The 21,009-nt window shown below is 41.0% G+C and overlaps 1 pseudogene; it reads right to left on the bottom strand.

Annotated features, from left to right (window-relative positions):
- Nucleotides 1-4,466: 4,466 nt before the first annotated feature.
- Nucleotides 4,467-4,590, bottom strand: LOC145404157 (5S ribosomal RNA; annotated as a pseudogene).
- Nucleotides 4,591-21,009: the final 16,419 nt, after the last annotated feature.

Raw genomic sequence — 21,009 nt, forward strand, 5'->3', positions numbered from 1 at the left:
CTGTAAAGTCACCTGTAGGCAGAAGGACGAGGAAAGAATGAAGTAACGAAAGACAGAAGAGGAAGGAGGGAAAGGAGGGGGCAGTAAACTCTCAATTATCCAGTGTAATTCATCCAAGCCCTATGCAGAATAAAGTGAAACACCACATATCGCATTGTTGTACCCCACATCCCCATTGGCTCAACATTCAGTGTCGGGCCAGATACTGTGTTACTATCCATCTTGACTCTCTATCCTATAAGCTTTCCCATAAGTAAAAGATGGAAACTAGGCATAACATACAATACAGCACTGATACAGTACAGTGAAAGCTCAATTATCCGTGTTCGGAATATCTGGATTTCTGCATATCTGGGCTGTGACTGGATGATGCAGTGGTACAGTAATACAGTAAACCCTCTATAATTTGGATTAATTGAGAGGAACCCAATGTCAAATTATCCAAAAATCCGAATTATTGGAGCTCATGCTTGCCCCTATCCCCAAATCACACTCAGGCTCTCTAAAACATGGCTCTTTCACAAAAATATTTAACAGTACAGTATATTATTACTTTATACTCAAAGAGTGTACAATACCATAAATAAAAGTGTCCAACCCTCATAATGAAGTTTTGCAACACAGTAGTAGAGTACAGTACACATAACTGTAACACAGGTACTGTACAGTTCTTAAAAATTACATTTATTACTACAATTATCACTACAACAACTGTTCACGTCCACTGATCACTGGCGTCCTTTTCGGACTTGTCTTGCTTAATTCGAATTACAGTACAGTATATCCAAATTAAAATAATTTGTCTGGTGGTCAAAAAAGATCTGAATTAACCAATTTCTGAATTATTCAGGTTCAAATTAGAGAGGGTTTACTGTACATAAAATTATCCATACAATAACTCCAGTTTAAAGAGCACTCATATGGTTGCTAGCGAACGAACCATGGGTAAACAGGAGTGAGTCTGCCCCCCACCCACGCCTCTTGCTCATGACCTGCTCCTGAAGATGGTGGAGTGGAGTTTGATGAGGCAACTGATACGGAAGGGAAGCCACCACCTGAGAATTGCTCATTTGTTTATTCACTAAACATACGCTTTACTTTAAGCAGTAAAAGCACCTTACCAAATCAGTTCTTCTTCTTCCTGATAGTCTGTTATATTTTTCTGATTATTTCTGGGGTGGTGAATAAAAGTTCCTTGTTAAATCTGTTTCCCTATTGTTTTTAGCTGCTCTGCTGTGAAAACTCGTTGGATTCGTCAGCATTATGGTGAGAGGGACTGTCCTAAGAGTTTAACTAAACCTGACCTACCCTAACCTAGCTTACCTGTACCAAGTAATATAATTTGACCTAACCTAACCTACAGCTGGAAAATTGGGAAATAAAATCTACCTTTAAGTACATTAAGTGAGTTTCTTCCATTGCACCAGAAACAAATAATCACAGGTACAGCTTAACCCATCAATGGCTGTGGGTTCAGAAATTTGTGTGCTCCGCTGGCCGGCCCCGGGATCATTTTTTCATAGTTCTAAAATCAATTTCTTTTTCTTACAACCGTGAAGAAAATTGTCTGGTGCACCTGGCAACGTGTTTTTTAGCTTCCTAAACCCACCCTGTGATTTGTTATGATTCTAGGAAAAATTAGTAAAATTACGATGCATGTGCCATATAGGCTAAAACATCCGAGTTGAAGTGACCAATTGACTGCTTGGGATGGTAGCGAAGGGTTGTGTAAACTTATAAGTGAACTTTGGTCCCTTCCCATAATTGTTTGCATCTTTTTATAGCTCGCGCTAACTCGACGTCACTGACATCGGTATGGTAAAGGCTTGATCAACCTAGAGGCTATTAACCCCTAGGATAAGCGATTTGATTGACCTAACTTCCCAGTAAACCTACTGTATATATGGAGCCGATTTTTCGACTCTTACAGAAGTAAAAAGTTTTATGCCTAAGATTTAGGGCTTGAATTTACACACCTTATGCCGCAAACCAGAGCATTTTAGACCAACTGGTTCGTGAGCTATAGCCCGTCAAAGTTGGAAAAAGTTACCCTTCCTGGTGGGGCAACTCCAGTTTTCTATGCGCCCCCACCCCATTCCTCCCTTCCCATGACCTTCCTCATTCACTCATCACCCCCCCTCTCTTCCTCCCCTCTCCCCCTAACCCCTACCCTCCTACCCCACCCATCAGAATTTTCCAGCTCAATTGTTTGTTTGTTTTTCAAACAATAGCATGCACAATAATTATGTCAGAGTTCCTCACTCACTCCCAACACCCTTCCCCCCAACACTTCTCCCCTCCCCACCTTCCCTTCCCCGGCCCCTTCCCTCATAGCTGTGTAGCTGTCCAAATAAAAAAAAAAAAACTGAGAAAAGGCATGCAAAATCTTTTTCTTGCTGTTACTAACACACTCCAGCACCCTTTCCCCTCACTCCTTCCCTCCCATCTTCTCCCCTCAGACCTGTCAAATCAAGGGGCTGTAAGAATTTCAAGGGGAAAAACAAAAAGCTAAAGCTACCCCCCCTCCTCCCCTTCAGAATTTTCCAGCTCAATTTTTTCTCAAACAACAGCATGCAAAATAATTATGTCGGAGTTCCTCACTCACTCCCAACACCCTTTCCTTCCGACACTTCTCCTCTCCCTTCCCTCCCTCCCCCCATCCCCTTCCCTCATAGCTGTGTAACTGTCACAATAAAATACATACATGAAAAAACATACATTCCATGTTTCATGCATTGGTCTATGCAATTACACAAACAATAATCCGGTATTGAATGAAAACACACAACATGAATAGTAACAATGACATATAATACTCTAGGAGGTGGGGGGAGGTAAGTAGACTGCATACTACAGGGGGCGGGGGGTGGGGAGAGGCATGGAGGGGTGGTACAGGGGTATAGAGGTGGGAGACAGACACCACAAGACAAAGAGGTCAGGCAGAGAGGGAGTACAGGAGTGTGGAGGGTGGGTAGAGGGGATATAATCCTCCCCAGGGAGACAGGGAGGGGAGAAAGGGGAGGAACCATGGTGGGAGGACGGTGGGAGAGGGGGAGGGAGACAGCAGGAGGCAGTCAGAGGCAAGGAAGGGGGAGAGTGAACAAAGATATTGAGGTTGAGGAAGGTGGGGAGAGAGTGGTGGGGGAATCACCATCCCCACCATGGGTAGGGGCCCAGATCCTTCCCCCTCCCCTGTCAGGACTTAGTTCCTCTATCGATCACATTTGGCATCTAGCAAAATCCTGAAAAAGGATCGATCGATCCTATTAGTACGTTAGGGGTTACGGGGTTAATGAAATACATTACTGTTTATAGCAATACTCTGTCTTTCACACACACACACGATGAACAAAAGAATGAGCGCTAAATGTACGTTTAACTTAAGCAGCAGAAAGACCTCACCAATCCAATTCATATTCCTCTAGTTTGCTTTCTGTATTTTTCCGACTATTTTCAGGGTGGAAAATTAACACACACACACACACGATGAACAAAAGAATGAGCGCTAAATGTACGTTTAACTTAAGCAGCAGAAAGACTTCACCAATCCAATTCATATTCCTCTAGTTCGCTTTCTGTATTTTTCTGACTATTTTCAGGGTGGAAAATTACCTTTTCTTGCAGAAAAATTTCCCCCTTGTTCATCGCATTTCTTAACCCCTTAATAGCCCCTGGCGATGAACAACACTTTACCGTATTGATGTCAGTAATGTCGAGTTAATGTGAGCAATAAAAAACTGCATACAATTATGGGAAGGAAACAAAAGTCATCGGTATGTTTACATGGCCCTATGCTGCCATCCCATGCTGTCAGATGGTCACTACATATCAGATGTTTTCACCCATATGGCACATCTACTGTTGTAATTTTTATGAATTCTTCTGCAAATCACAGCAGATCACAGGATGGATTTAGGAATCCTAAAAACACATTGCCAGGTGCACCAGACAATTCTCTTCACATCTGTAAGAAAAAGAAATTGATTTTAGAACTCTGAAAAAATGGTCAGGGGCCAGACAAGGGAACACAAATTTCTGAACCCACAGTCATTGAGGGGTTAATAATCAGTCAATCATTATCATTATCATCATTCGGAACTCCTTTCCCACCCTAGGGCAGGGTCAGGAGCAGCCCCAAAGTCTGCCCACTTCAATGGGTCATGCTTTGTGGTAGGTTGGGGAGCCCACCATCCACTCATTCAATGTAGTGCTGCCTTATGGTCTCGACCCTGAGTGACAAGCCAAATGGTTTCTTGTACCCAGGAACCCATTTACTACGCTGGGTAGTAACCATATAACCTGAGTGTCTGGCCGGGCTAAGTGACCCTCAGATGCCCCTATCTCATTCATTCATTGCCAGATGCCATGTATCCCAAACAGGGTGGCCAAGGGCTTAGAGTTAATTGTTTTACAGGGAGGGGGACTAATCTTCCACCAACCCCACTTGACACGTAGGGAGAACGTTATGCCAACAGCATCTGGTGTTCCCAGGCGGTCACCCATCCAAGTACTGTACTAACCAGACCCAACGTTGCTTAACTTTGCTGATCGGACGGGAAGCGGTGTACTCAACGTGGTATGGCCCTTATCTAAAATCACTAAATTATGGCAAACGTTTCTTTCTATAAATCAGTCTAATAGTACAGTAATCCCTCGATTATCTGATGTAATAGAGCCAAAGGCATGTCAGGGTAATGGCTCCACCCAGATAATCGACTTCTCCCCTGCCCCTTTCGTACATAACTTTGAAAGCCGGTGTAAAAGGCCACTACAGTACATCATATAACACTTGTTACTGTTCTTTAACTCTACTCTATCTGGTCAAGAACATCTATAAACCACAGCTAAGCAATTACCACGGTCAAGCAGACCCATCAATCACAGACAAGCAATCACCACTGCAGGGCCATACCCAACAGTGATGTGAAAAAAAAAAAAGGAGGGGGGGGGGCTATACATGAAAAATGCAGTGGGCACAAAATATAATGGTAGAATGGAATACAATTATGGTAAAAGAGAATAAAATCATGTTACAGTACGGTAAGCTAGAATAAAATCAAAGTCAACACTCACGATCTGACACTCCTGCATCAATCTAACCCAAGATCTCCTGCTTCTCCAGAGTCATCACTACCCTCATCCTTTTCCCTGGTGAAAGGGCCATCATCACACACCCTAGGAAGAGGCATGCAAGGAATAGCAAGGCCTGAAACAGGTAAGAAACAACCGCAAAAGCCACCACATGCGCTGCCATAACAACTGTCCGGGAGGAGATGTTTACTACACTGTCGCTACGCAGGAACTGAGAATGACTGAGGGGGTCTCTAGTGGTTGCTGGGTGAACTACCCAGCCAGACAGGGGGGTGCAATCAGGCTATTCTCACCCAACTGGGCACGAAAATGTTCATGCAGCCATAATTTCCACCCGGACAAAAGCATTCTGTCTGGATATTATGAAAAATGTACAAATAATGGTTTCGAACAGCTACATCACAGCGTCCGGGTAATGTCCGTCTGGATAATAGAGAGATTCCTGTACTTGTGTTTTATTTCCATCAGATTAATCATGATTTCGGACTATTTGGGAACCTCTTCACACCATGTAGCCCAGACAATTGTACAGTACATAGTGTACTACTCTATGTGCTCACCAAGCATTGGCATCAATGAGGGTAGAGTTGTAATCTATGCACCATGTTTTGTCGTAATTTCAGGATCACAATTGAGCACTAGGACTTGAGCACTGACATGCCACAAGCTTTGCAATGATAATGGGCATAGGATGCCACAGAGTTAGTCATAGCACTAGGATTTCACGACTGTGTGGTCAGAGGAGTGGAGTACACAGAAACGTCTTTACTACACAAGATCCACAGGCGAGAATGAGAGTGCGATGGTTTGCTCAGTGCACTGAGTAACCCATTCCCACGACAGATTCCGATAGGCTGGCACGTAGTGAGCATTCTCACTGGCTGGTGCATTTGGGGTTTTTTCCAGGCACTGGGCGGCTACTGATTACAAGCTGATTGACATCCCTTGAGCAGGATACTGCATAGAACCGCCAATTACATCCTGTTTCGGCGCTAGATGTTGCATAGTTTCACCGTGTATTGCTTTAACAGAACCAAGGCAGCAGTGCCAGATATTGTGATGATGGATTATTGAGAGTTTACTATAGTACAAACAAACTACTTTACTTTTTTATGAAAAATTACTTCTCTCTTTCTAACTGACAAACCTATCCACTTCACTTGCTAAAGAGAAATTAGGCTATGATTTTGAAGATAATTATTGTGGTGGTGGAGGCAGTAGTAGCAGTGAAGGCAGCGAGGGTGGTAGGGATGATGATGAGTCATATACCTTTGCCATAGAGTCTTCCAGCTGCAAAACCTTAGCTCGGGCAAAGTATGGTGCCTGTTTTAACTTTACAGCGCACAAATTTCCCACAGCAACTGCACATCCCTCACTTTTGGCATCTTTCAAGTGCTCTTCCAGCTGATCCTGCAATCTAAAAAGTAAATATATAAATTAATTAATTAATTCATCATCATCATCATCATCTGGACCTCCCTTCCCACCCTAGGGCAGGGTGAGGAGTAGCAATGTCCAGACAGACCAAATCTGCCCAATCAAAATACATAAATAAGATGTAGATAACTAAATAAATAGAATAAATAATATTGATAATACAAAAAATAAATAAATATAAGTATAATAAATAAATAATGATCAAGGACTTGACACCCCTTTGTAATGTGACACCATCTGAATTGAATACGTTTATGTGAAGCTACAGAATGTGGTGAATGTTTTTGGCATATCAGATAGAGCCAGGATTACAGGGGCTTGAATAATGAGCGAATGGAAGCGTGGCCCATTGTATTGGGCAAATCTGGGCTGTCTGGACATTGCTACCCCTCACCCTGCCCTAGGGTGGGAAAGGAGGTCTGGATGATGATGACGATGATGATGATGATGATGATGAATGATAATAGACAATGATATCAAGGCTCTTGTTAACTGCCGATGGTTGCTAGCCACTTGGCTCCTAAGGTTTCTGATTTACAAGCCAAATAAATTTTTAGTAGCCAAACTGACAACAAGCCGTCGGTCTATTTTTAAACATTCACAATGGCGACAAGGAAAGACTTAATAAACGATCACAACGTGGTTTTTTGTTCAATTAAGTGAGATTTACTTATTTTGTAGTTTACTGGGTTTTGAAGTGGATGTATTTTCCCCTTGCCAAAAGGTGACTTGCATATAAAATTTGTTTGCCGAAGGGAAAAAATACTCGCATTTGTGAGCTGTGGCTCGCCAAACAAGAGCCCTGAATATACAAAACATATGTTCAGAATGTATATAAAATTGCATATACTGTACATTAAATCCTCATTACATGTCACCTCTTACATTTTTTATGGAAGTCAACTGTAAAAAAAAAAAAAAAAAAAAAAAAAAAAAAAAAAATGCCATTCAAAAATCCAACCCTACCACCAAAACTAATCGGCCAATTTCCCCCAACATACAGAAGAAATTGTATGGAAAAAGTCTTGATAGTTTGTAACACTTCCCTGACTTACAATAAGTCCTACCAGTACTGTAATGCATTATGCATTTTCTCACACAAAATGAGTAATTTGCATGACTGATGTATTCAAATTTTTACTGGCAGCTTTAGAATTAAAGGTTTCTAGTAGTTCCAATATGTACAATTAGCTTCACTTAAACATACAGCCAGCTTGCCTATAACAAACTCTCTCATAATGCTGATCATATATACAATACAGTATACCCTTGGTTAGATCCTCAAAGCTTGGCAGCGTGGCTATATTCACCACAACGAGGACCATGGGCTCAAATATGGCCAAACATGGCATTATCTATCACTGCAAAGACGTACCTCCCACAACACAGGCCACGTGACTGTTCAGAGAGATATCGGTTGATGGCATCAAGTGATAGGAGTACGTTGGTATGGGGGTGATAAGGTAGTCTGGATGATAGTGTGGGATGATGGTCTAGGTAATGGCGTCACGTGATGGTCTGCATGATGGTATGGGGTGATGCTGTGGTTTACCTCCACACTTCGGGTTACATAAAGTGTGTTCTTCATGGTGTTTATCATTGTTTGCTAAGGGTCTGTATGATGGTGTGGTTTACCTCCACACTTCAGGTTACATGATGTGTATTCTTCACTGTGTTTATCGTAGTTTGCTAATTTAAGGTCAATCTCAGGTGGCAAGGGCTGTCCAAAGGTGTCAGTAGGACTGTCTCTGGAAAGGGTCTTGACCATAGGCTATTTTTCCCACAGGCTCTCTATCTACCACAACCAACACTCTCATAACACTGTCCAAGTTACTGATGAATTAGCCATCCTGCAGGCAAACCAATTGTACTACAGGGGGTGATGTACTGGTGGTCAGAGTGGCCCTACTCTATTTGTTTTATTTATGCTGCGTGTCAACTGAGTCAAAGAAGCTCCATTTTAGCAGTCATAACACAATGATTCCTCTATCTTTCCACTAATGGTGCTACAACCTGTATACCAGGAGATTAAATGAGGGTAAATCATATACACACCAACACCAGTGAATGTTTCTTTGCTTACTATCATGGCTCTGGGGCATAGGTAGTGTGGAGTCCAAGGTGGGAAGGGCTCTTATAGCTGCCTTTACATCTGGCACTCCTGGTAGGATTCAAATTGGCTAAAAGGTATGATGTAGTAACTATAGCAGGTCTCAAAATACTCTCTTTTCTCTGACCCAAATATTTTAGTGTTCATTCCCTTTCCCTGCCAAAAGTTTGGACTGACTTACTGCTTGTGGAGGGAGGAAGCTGAGGAGTGTCGAAGATGGATAAGACATCTTGGAGCTAACACTGTCAGATACTCCACTTCTACATACTCATGTGGAAATGCCTTCACCTCACCCACCATCACACTCTGCTGCAGAATTTAAAATAAATAATCTATATACTGTATGTATGTACATATATATATATATATATATATATATATATATATATATATATATATATATATATATATATATATATATATATCTATATATATATATATATATATATATACATATATATATATATATATATATATATATATATATATATATATATAAAATATCCGCAATAGATCTTCCTCTTGGGAACCTTAGTCTTGTCAGGAAAAGTAGTGCCAACGTTGTGATGTACAGCATCTTTATTATTAATCCAAACGTTTCGGAGACACAATCTCCATCATCAGTGGATCTAAAAGTTTAAAAGACAACAATCATCGATCAATGTCAGGAGAAATAAAAACCTGTGTACAAAACATAGACTTGCATAAAAAAAGAAAAAAAGAGGGAAGCAATATAAAATGGGGTAAAGCATAAAAGTACCATGTTTAATCCTTGCAAAATCTGAAGATCAGGACAAAGGCTAACTATGCTAAACATATATATTAAAAAATGAAATAAAAGGAGTAGAAGTCGACCTCACGTTGGCTGCTCCACCGAATTCTTGAGCACCAAGGTAAATCCACTAGGACTGGAAGGTTCCTCTCTAAACCCTCTTATTCTTCTATTAGAGAGCACTCTCACCTTTCTGATCACCCTTTCTCTTCAGCAGATTTTCGGATACTAACTTCATGTCAGTCTTACTCTGACCTCATCACTGCCGAATCCATCCTGATTCATAGAATGCGACCCAGTCTCAATAGCTCGACTAGCGCTACCCAACTATTCACGCAGTAACAACTTTTAACAGGTCAACTTCTACTCCTTTTATTTCATTTTTTAATATATATTTTTAGCATAGTTAGCCTTTGTCCTGATCTTCAGATTTTGCAAGGATTAAACATGGTACTTTTATGCTTTACCCCATTTTATATTGCTTCCCTCTTTTTTTCTTTTTTTTTATGCAAGTCTATGTTTTGTACACAGGTTTTTATTTCTCCTGACATTGATCGATGATTGTTGTCTTTTAAACTTTCAGATCCACTGATGATGGAGATTGTGTCTCCGAAACGTTTGGATTAATAATAAAGATGCTGTACATCACAACGTTGGTACTACTTTTCCTGACAAGACTATATATATATATATATATATATATATACTGTACATATACATATATATATACTGTATATATATATATACACTGTACCGTATATATGAAGAAGTGAAAGAACGTTGTGGGGTTGATGTGGATGTTATTGAGAAAATTAGGAGATATACTCTGAGGTGGTTTGGACATGTGGAGAGATTCGAGAATGAAAGACTGCCTAAGGGGGTGTATGTAGGTGAAGTGGAGGGGGGGGGGAGAAGTAGAGGGAGACTGAGGATGAGGTGAAGGGATGGAGTTGAGAGGTATATGAGGGAGGGGGGAGTGAGTTGGGGGGAGGGCAGTCAAATGGGGGGTAAGAGAGCGATTTGCAGGCATTTGTCTGCGGCCACCTTTTGCCGGATTAGGGCGTCAGGCAATAGATACATAGATAGATACATAGATAGATACATATATATATATATATATATATACTGTATATAAGGTGTATATCTATACTGTATAGGTTGTCCCCGATATAACGAGATGCTTTTGGGAAAAGCCACAGTTGAGCTGGGGTATCATTAATCCCTCAAGACCGATGCTGCACGATTGTGCTTTTGTGTAATTTGACATGCCAGCCTATCTCGCATGATCGCTAGGACACACAAAAAACTGGAGGAGGGTAACTCTGTCCCTTTGGTGACATATATGGGATCAGACCAATGACAGCTACAGTGTCAGGGGTGGTATGGCATGATTGGCCCCCTAAGGTGGGGGAGAAGGAATCCCCCACCACCACCGTCACTTTACCCCCCTCAGCCCCACTGTGTCATCTCCACATTGTCCCCTCCCAACCAACCATAACCCAACATACCCCCTACAGCAGTGTGTGTGCATAGCAACTTTCTCTCCTTTCCCTCCTCCCCTGGCCCTCTAAGGTGGGGAAGGAACCCTCCCCCACCACCGTCACTTTACCTCCCTCAGCCCCACTGCGTCATCTCCACATTGTCCCCTCCCAACCAACCATATCCCAACATACCCCATACAGCGGTGTGTGTGCATAGCAACCATTCTCCCCTCTCCCTCCTCCCCTATCCCTCCATCCTCCTACCCCCTCCAGCCATTCACACTCCACCTCCACTTTTCACTTGGCTTGTTTTGTTGCTATGGGTATATGCCACACTGACAGCTTGTCCTACCAACTATAAAGGGGATTTTTGCATGCCACACTCCCCCCACCTTCCTCCCTCATTCTACCTTACACTCGACTGACACCTGCTGAAATGTGGCTGTGGGAATCTTTTTCATATGAGTATTATCTATTCAAATATCTAAACACATATCTTTGTATTATGCCTAATATTATATATATACTGTATACTGTATATGTTTATAGTTATAAAAGAATAATGTAATAATATTCTGTGAAAAAATAACCCTTTGTATATCATTCTTTGTGGGATACATCTGTGTTTCGTTGGATTTTACCAATGACAGATACGTAATTTTACTCCTGTTTGTAGGTCTATTGACATTTACATATATAAATCCATGTTTTGTAGCCTTCTGCAAAACACATGGATTATATTCATTTATTTACCCCCCCCTGGGGGTAGGATTTTTTTTCAAGAATACTCCCCCGGTATCCCTGCTTGTCGTACAAGGCGACTAAAAGGGTTGGTGGAGGGTTAGTGCCCCTACCCGGAAAACAACTAACTAAAACGATGAATAAGAAGCCTCGGACAAGGACTGACCAAAAGATGACGACCAAGGACCGGACAAAGGACATGGTAATCGCAACATGGAATGTAAGAGGTGCGAATGATGAGGTGAAAGAGAGAGAGATTGTCCAGGTGCTTGAGGGTGCGAAAGTTGATGTATGTGGAGTACCTGAAACTAAAAGGCGACGTAAGAGTGTGAGAGAATGGGAGTATGGATGGGGTATATGTGCAGGAGTAGGTGAGAATGAGAGGGCAAAAGAAGGAGTGTGTACAGTTATGAGTAAAAGATGGAAGAAGAACATAAGAGAGTATGGATCAGTTGGGTCAAGGATTGTGTGGGTAAGATTGAAAGACAGAATACAAATGTGGGCGATCGTGTGCGTGTATGCGCCAATGCAAGATTGTGCAAGCAGAGTGAGAGAAGAGTTCTGGACAAATGTGGAAGTGTGCATGGAAAAGTTTGGATGGAATGAGAGAGTGATTTTGATCGGTGATATGAATGGTAAAGTTGGGAATGTGAAGGTGGATGGAATAGTTGGTGAGTGGGGTGTGCCTGCTGAGACTGATGAGAATGGCAGTGCGTTAGTGGACATTTGTGCTGGGAGGAGGTTGGTGATAGCCAATACCCTCTTCAGGCACAAAATGATCCACAGGTATACATGGCGAGTGATGAGAAGGGTGGATGGTGAACTGAATGAAAGGAACGCAATGATTGATTATGTGTGTGTGGATGAAAGGATGCGAAGATGTGTAATGGATGCAAGAGCTTATAGAGGTTGAGGGAGTGGACTTTCTGACCACTACTTGGTGGTGGCCAGAATCAAGATCCAAATAAGATGGAGAAATAGAAGAAGGGCAGGACAGGAAGAAGGCGTATTTGCAAGGAGAGTGGAAAGGTTACAAGAGGATGAGAAAAAGGCAGAATATAAGAAAGACGTGGAGGAACGATTGGGCAAATATGAATTGGAGCAGATGGGGGACGTGGAAGGTGTGTGCAGGATATTCACAGAAGAAATATGTGCAGCATGTGATGCGGTGTGTGGGATGAAGAGAAGACAGAGGGGGGGGGGGTGCAAGGAACAGCGTGGTGGAATGAAGAGGTGAGACAGGCTGTGGCACAAAAGAAGAAAGCATACAATGAATGGTTGAGAAATAGGGGCGTGGAAGAAGTTGAGAGGCAGAAGGGAGAGTAATATGTAGAAAGAAAGAGAGAGGTGAAAAGATTAGTAAGAGAGAGTAAGAAGAGAGTGGATGAGGAATTTGGAAGGAATTTGAGTGTAAAGTGGAGGGACTGTAAGAAAATGTTCTGGAAAGAGGATAAGAGAGTAAGACAGGGTGGAAGTGAAGTTAGCAGGGGAGTGAAAGACAAAAATGGTAGATTACTGGTGGAGAAGGGAGAAAAAGTGAGCAGATGGAGAGAACATAATTGTTGAACATAGAGGATGGAAGTAATACGAGTATAGGTGGCTGGGGAATGGCTGCGCGAAGGAGGGACGTGAGACGACAGAAAGAAATCAGTAGGATAGAAGTTGCGGAAGCAATGAAGAAAGTTAAATTGGGGAGAGCCCCAGGAATTGATGGAGTGTGTATTTACCTATTTGTATTTACCTATTTGTAGTATACAGGAATTGAGCAATGCTCGTGTTGTCCTGTCTCCATATCCACATTTATCAAGTCTACCTTTACACACATGAATGTTTTTCTCATGCACCACCTCTTTGTCTAAGTCGTTCCAAATATTTAAGTATTTACCTAATATACCTAATTGTGATATACACGGAATGTACTATGCTTGTGGGTTTCCGTCGCTGTTTCTCAATAAGTCGAATTTAGCTTTAAACTCGTTTAAGTTTTTAGACTGGACGATCTCTTTGTCCAGGCTATTCCATAAGTCTATACTTCTGTAAGGAAAGCTATATTTCTTGATATCCTTCAAGCAGCTTGACTTTTTCAATTTCATTCCGTGTCCTCTTGTTGCTCTCTTATCCCATACAAACAGATCTTCTTTGTCAATTTTATCTACTCCCTCCATGGTCCTGAACACCGCAATCATGTCTCCCCTCTTTCTCCTTTCCTCTAACGAAGGCAAATCCAGTTTTTCCAGCCTCTCTCCGTATGACAGGTCTGTCAGACTGGGGACCATCTTGGTTGCTGTTCTTTGTATTCTCTCAATCTTGTTTATATCTTTCTTTTTGTGTGGGGACCACACTACCATTGCATATTCTAACCTGGGGCGGATCATGGCCACTATCAATTTTTTCATCATTTCCTCATCCATACAATGAAATGCTACTCTTATGTTAGTCAAGAGTTTATAAGTCTCTCCAACTATCTTGTTAATGTGCTTTTCTGGTGACAAACTATCTTGGACCAGCACTCCCAAATCTTTCTCTTCTCTCCTTTTTGTGATTAATTCATTACCCAAAAAATAATTCAGTGATGGTCTCCTGGTACTTTTACCCATTTCCAATATTTTACATTTCTTTACATTAAATTTCATTTCCCACGTCCGGCTCCAATTGTGTATCCTATCCAAATCCTCCTGCAGTATTTTACAATCCTCCTCAACTTCTATCTTCCTCAAGATCTTTACATCATCAGCAAACAGACTTGCATAACTGTTCACTCCATCTACCATATCATTTACGTAAATCAGGAACATTACTGGTGCCAACACTGAGCCTTGAGGGACTCCACTTGTTACTTCCCTCCATCCAGACATCTTTTCCTTTATTACTGTCCTCATTTGTCTGTCTCTCAAAAAGTCTCTCATCCATTCCAGAAGTTTCCCCTTCAGTCCTCCTATATATTCTAGTTTCCACATTAGTCTCTTATGAGGTACCTTGTCAAAGGCCTTCTCTAAGTCTAAGTACACACAATCCACCCAACCATCTCTCTCCTGTACCACATCAATCGCTCTTGAGTAAAAGCTCAACAAGTTAGAAACACATGACCTTCCACTTCTGAATCCAAACTGACATTCAGCCAAAATATTCATCTCTTCCAGATATTTTATCCATCTGTCTTTCAGGATTCTCTCACACAATTTTGCGACCATGCTGGTTAGAGACACTGGTCTATAATTCAGGGGTTCTTCCCTGTTTCCTCCCTTGTAAATTGGTACCACATTTGCCCTCTTCCATTCTTTTGGCACTTTCCCCTCTTCCAGTGAGCATACGATTAAGCTGTGAATTTTATCCGTCAGTTGTTCTCTGCATTCCTTCAGTACCCAATTAGAAATTCCATCAGGTCCTGGGGCTTTCCTTACATCTTGAGTTTCCAGTAATTTATACACTTCCTGTACCTCCACTTTTATAGCTTTCATCACCGGAACATTTCTAATCACTCCCTCCCCTTCCACAAGCTCCTTTTCTTTAGTGAAAACTGACTGGAAACGTTTGTTCATTATTTCTGCTTGCATTGCCGCATCCTTAAAGACCTCTCCTTCTACTTTCAGTTTGGTGATTCCTTCCTTTTGTTTCAGTTTGCCATTAACAAATCTATAAAACAGTTTGGGTTCATCTTTGCATTTGTCAATTATACCTTTTTCAAAATTCCTTTCTTCTTCTCTACGTATTCTTGTGTATTCATTTCTTGTTCTTTTATATTCTTCCTGTGTTACCTCTCTTTCTCCAATTGTTCCACGCCTTATCTCTCTCTTTTTTTGCTATCATACACCTTCTATTAAACCACTCCTTTTTCCTGTTTTCTTTCCCTCTTACTCTTGGTACAAATTTTTCCACTCCCAAATTATAGAGGTCTAGAAAGATATCCCACTTCCTCTGTATCTCTCTTGTTTCTCTGAATCTTCTCCAATCCGCATTTTCAAAAAAGTTTCTCAATCCTGTAAAATTTGCTTTCCCAAAGTTGTATCTTCCCTGTCTATGAAGCTCGTCTCTTGGCTCGACGTTTCCTATTAACATCTGGAACTCAATGACCACGTGATCACTTTTTCCCAAAGGACAGAGATATTCCAGTGATTCTATTACATCGGGTTCTTTGGTGAACAGTAAATCTAACCTTGCTGGTGTGTCCTCACCTCGAAACCGTGTCTCTTCTTTGACCCATTGCGTCATCACATTATTCATTATTATATTTAATAACATAGTGCCCCATGAATCCTCGCCGCCTCCCGAGTACCATTTCTCCCAGTTCACCTCTTTACAATTAAAGTCACCCACCAAAATTATATTATTGCTTTTCTCAATTATTTTTTGCAAATAGCTGGCCATATCTGACAACATCTCATGGTGTTCGTCATCCTTCCATGCTCTTGTCTTTGGGGGAACATACACTACCGCCATATCTCTCTTAACATTCTCTCCAGTTTCTAATTTCATATATATCACTTCAGCCCTGCCTTCTCCCATTTCTACAGTATCTACATTTATGTTGTTGTTCACTGCTATCATCACTCCTCCTCCCTTTTTTTCTTTTCTGTCTTTTCTCCACAGTTTGTATTTACTATCTCCCAAATGAACATCAATATCTTCTCTTAATTTGGTCTCTACAAAGCACATGACATCAGGTTCATGTTCTCTCAAGAAATCGTTAATTTCGATCCTTGTCGATATGAAACCATCAACATTAGTATATATCTACCTTCAAATTATTTTTGACATTTTTAATACCCTCTTCTCTCCTACTCTCTGTCCGTACCACTTCCTCAACTTCTGATCTTTCACAACCATCCCCCTTAGTTTCCTTCACTTCTATTTCCTTAAATACCATTTCCATACTTTCATATCCAATACTCTCCAAAAAAAAGTATTACATTCTTCCTCTGTCCTCTTATCATTTTTTTCCTTACTTCTTCCTTTAATGATTTTAAAACTTCTCTTTCTTCTTCATTCAGATCTTTTCTTACTATAATATTTTCCATCCCCGCCTCTTTGCTTAATTTCCAGGTCACATTAAGTATCTCATTTATTACACTTTCTGATGTAAACTTGACTCTCATTGGTCTTGTTTCCCCTTTCTTATAAGGCCCTATCCTCCTTACTTCCTCAATTTCTTTTACCCACTTGTCTCCTTCGGGGTCAATCTTGCCTAATATTCCTCTCACCAGGTTCGTGTCTCTCTCGAGTCTTACGAACCTAACCTTTTCTTCCTCTTCCCTGTTTCCAAATACTACCACACATCTGCTCCTTTCTACAGTTTCTCTCACTATTTTCTCTTTTTTTCTTCAGTATTTTCACTACATTTTCTTCATGAAATGCTGAAGCATGGGGGAGAGATAGTAGTAGAATGGATGTGGAAGATGTGCAGATTGGCCTGGGAGGAAGGTAGAGTCCCGGAGGATTGGAAGTCAGGTATAATTATTCCCTTGTACAAAGGAAAAGGGGAAAAAGAAGTGTGAAGCAATCATACGGGCATTTATCGACTTAGCATAATAGGAAAAGTGTATGGTAGGATACTTATTGACAGAGTTAGAGAATGAACAGAGGAATTAGTTGGAGAAGAACAGGGAGGCTTTAGGATGGGAAGAGGTTGTGTAGATCAGATATTCATTCTTAGATCTTTAGTGGAAAAGTTTCTAGAGAAGGGAAAGAAGTTGTATGCAGCTTTCATGGATTTGGAGAAAGCATATGACAGGGTCGATAGACAAGGATTGTGGAAAGTATTAAGAATATATGGAGTAGATGGGAAGTCGCTGAATGCTGTGAAGAGTATGTATGATGGTGCTAAGGCTGCAGTGCGTGTGGACGGTGAACTGAGTGAATTTTTCTCTTTGAAGGTTGGGTTGAAACAGGGATGTGTCACGTTTCCATGGTTGTTCACTTCCCGACAACTCGTAATATGATTGCCACAGCCTGATATTATCACTAGAAACACTATTTTATGATTTTCAAATAGTTTGGAATCCATACTCGAAAAAAAAAAAAACACTGTGAAAGCAATGAAAATTACGAGGGCGTACCAGCTTCCAACTTGACATCGTTCGCCGCTGGTGTTCTGTCATTTATTATTCATAAAACTCCTCACACTTTATATTTCTATTACTATAAAACACTTATATATATCTACAGTCTTTATCCATAAGTTTCCTTCAGTAATAGTAGTTTATTGTCACTGTAGGCATTCAATTTCTCTCTCAGTAAAATACGCAGTATTCACTTTCTCGTCCTGTATACTAGCGTTGAGAGTGAATGTCACTTTCACCTTCACTCTCATAACTCACAGTATTCACACATGCTCGAGTGAAACTTTCACTTTCATTACTCCTAGTGTATATACTCGTATTCTTATAATGCTACTTATTTACATTTCTATTTACGTTCTCTATTTTATTTACATTATTTACATTTCTATTTTATTTACACTGTGTTATGCACTGTCACTTGAAGTAACTTATAAAACTATTTTCCACTGTTCACTTATATTTACATTCATTGCTTTCACTTCCTGTTTACACATTATTTACAATTCCACTTGCACTGTTTTAGTCACCAGAAAGATCGTAGTCACTCTCTATTAATTGTCAGCCATTTACCTCTTTCCACACGAGGTTTAGTAGGGGGTAAAGGTCACAGGGCCCTTTGCATGGGGCTAAAAAGCGGCGGAAGTTAGCAGGAGCGAATCCGACGTACTTTCACCTTGAAAGATGACAGTAAACTGATACTGGTGGGCCGGGGTGGCCTACCTAGGGAGAATGCATTACTGCCAACGTCAGCCTCGTGAGAGCTGCTAATATATACCTATGAAATTATTGGCAGGAAATCTAGACAATACATTATAAATTAGGTAGTTCCAATTGAATGTAAATATCACTTAGGCTTCTCTCTTCCCTCCTTATATCTATTTTTATTACGAGAACAGATTATACGGCATATTTCACGGGGAAATAAACAGCGAAAATTAGCGAACGAGTGCACGTGAGGTGTTATCAGGTGATAATTAGCCAATTCCAGGTGTATGGCACTATCACTTACCTTATTTCTTTTTGGTATATATTATTTGGTATAAGAATAGGACATAGGGCTTATTTCAATGGACGAAATCAGTGGAAAATTCCAGGGAAGATTTACTTAGCGTAGAATACAGTGTGGTGGCCTGCAATAATTAGGTAGTTCCAGGTGAATGTAAATATCACTTAGGCTACTTCCTTCCATTCTTATATATATTTTTATTACGAGAATAGATTATAAGCATATTTCAAGGGGAAATAAACAGTGAAAATTAGCGAACGAGTGCACGTGAGGTGTTGTCAGGTGATAATTAGCCAATTCCAGGTGTATGGCACTCTCACTTACGTTATTCTTTTTGGTATATATTATTTGGTATAAGAATAGGGCATAGGGCTTATTTCAATGGATGAAATCAGTGGAAAATTCCAGGGAAGATTTACTTAGCGTAGCACGGCCGGGCAGGCGAGAGGAGAGGGTAATGGAGGGGAGGTAGGGAGGGGAGTCAAGAACAGGGAGAAATGGCTAAATTGTCAACAATGGATGGGAGTACATATGAGATTAGGAGTGCTGACTAGTGTTGGACATTGGCAGTACTGATAGATGATACAAGCCACCACTTGAAAGCCCGGGTGAATTCAAAATAACACAGAATCGCAAAAGTGACGCCCCGCAGTATGATCCCTTGCTCCCAAGCGTCACGAAAGTGACTGCCCCGCAGTTAAGGGGTTATCAGTCACTTTGTTTTCTCCATTCCCATTCATCAGACTCTCAAAATATTCTTTCCACTGGGTCTTTACTTCATCCCCAAGTGTTAATAATATACCCCTTACATCCTTTACACTTTCACATTTCTTTCCACTGTCACTTCTACAGTTATGCACCTCTTTCCAGAATAACTTCATATTTTCAGAGTAATTTGCATTCATTTATCTTCCTAGATCATTGTTTACCTTCTCCTTTTTCCTCTTCACTAGTCTCTTCATGTGCTACTTGATCTCAATATATTCATCTGTTATTTCAACTGAACCCCTGTCCTATATCCACTCTAGCCACTTCTTCCTCTTTTCCTTCACTGCTCTCTTAACCTCTCCATCACACCATGCTGTACCATTCTCTTTGTTGATACTCTTGCCACACCACACACCACTTTAGCATTCCTAACTAAGCAATCCTTAATTACATTCCATAAGCTGTTCAGATTAATTTCATTCAAATTCACTGCTTCTAACTCCTCCCCTACTTTGGACCTGTATTCATCTGCCATTTCTTTGATCCTCAGCCTCTCGACTTTCAGTCTCTCTCTCTCTCTGACAGCTCCTCTCTCTCTTGGTCCACTTCACTCCTCTCGGCTTGATCTTGCATACCACAATCATATGATCTGACAAACTTTCCTCTCAGTGCCTTCATATCAGCAACACAACCCAGCATCGATTTCAGTACGAGCACATAATCAATCAGGCTCCTTTCAATATGATCTCCATTCCCTCTATACTTTGTATATTTAGTGCATCTTAGTGTTTAAAACAAGCATTATAAATGCACAACCTCCTTTCCTGACACAAGATCTTTCAGTCGCTTCCCATTATCATTCTCTCCTGGTACTCCATTATTACCCATTATATCATTCACAGGACAAGTGCCTACTCTTCCATTCATATTGCCCATTACAATCACTTGATAACTCCTGGGCATCTCCTAATAATTCATCCGGCTCATTCCAAAACCAGTCTTTCTCTCTCTCACTTCTGTCATCACACTTTCTCAAACTTGAACTTGACATACATACATCTCGAAGTGACACATTTGTAATCTCTCATTCCACTATGCCACACTTCATTCATCAACAAAGTAACTCCATCCTTGCACCTGATTTAATGCACATAAAATATAAACTCATTTGACTGATTGTCCCTTCCCACACTGTAAAGAAATGATCAAACGATCATGCATTACTGAAACAAAACAGGAGACGCCTTTGATAGCCACATCCGTCTCCGCCCTATCCATCACCTTGATCCATGACAAGAGGCATCCTTTGTCTCTGGACACACCTCAGATGCACTCCACTTACACCTCAGACACACCTCAGATGCACACTACTTGCATCTAAGATACACCTCAGATGTACACCACTTGCACCTCAGACACATGGCAGACATACACCACTATTAACCCCCACCTCTCAACGCATACTCCATTAGTGTTACACTTAGAAAACTCTATGGCTGCAACTTGCCAGATTCCATCCATCAGAAAGATTTAGTGACTCAGTGAGTGAGTGACACAGTTAGGGACACACATTGATTTTGGCTGCCCTGTGGGTGCATCAAGAACTT

Source organism: Coenobita brevimanus, chromosome 62 (genome assembly GCF_032717465.1).
Source record: "Coenobita brevimanus isolate Jiangsu-jjx chromosome 62, ASM3271746v2, whole genome shotgun sequence".
NCBI lineage: Eukaryota > Metazoa > Arthropoda > Malacostraca > Decapoda > Coenobitidae > Coenobita > Coenobita brevimanus.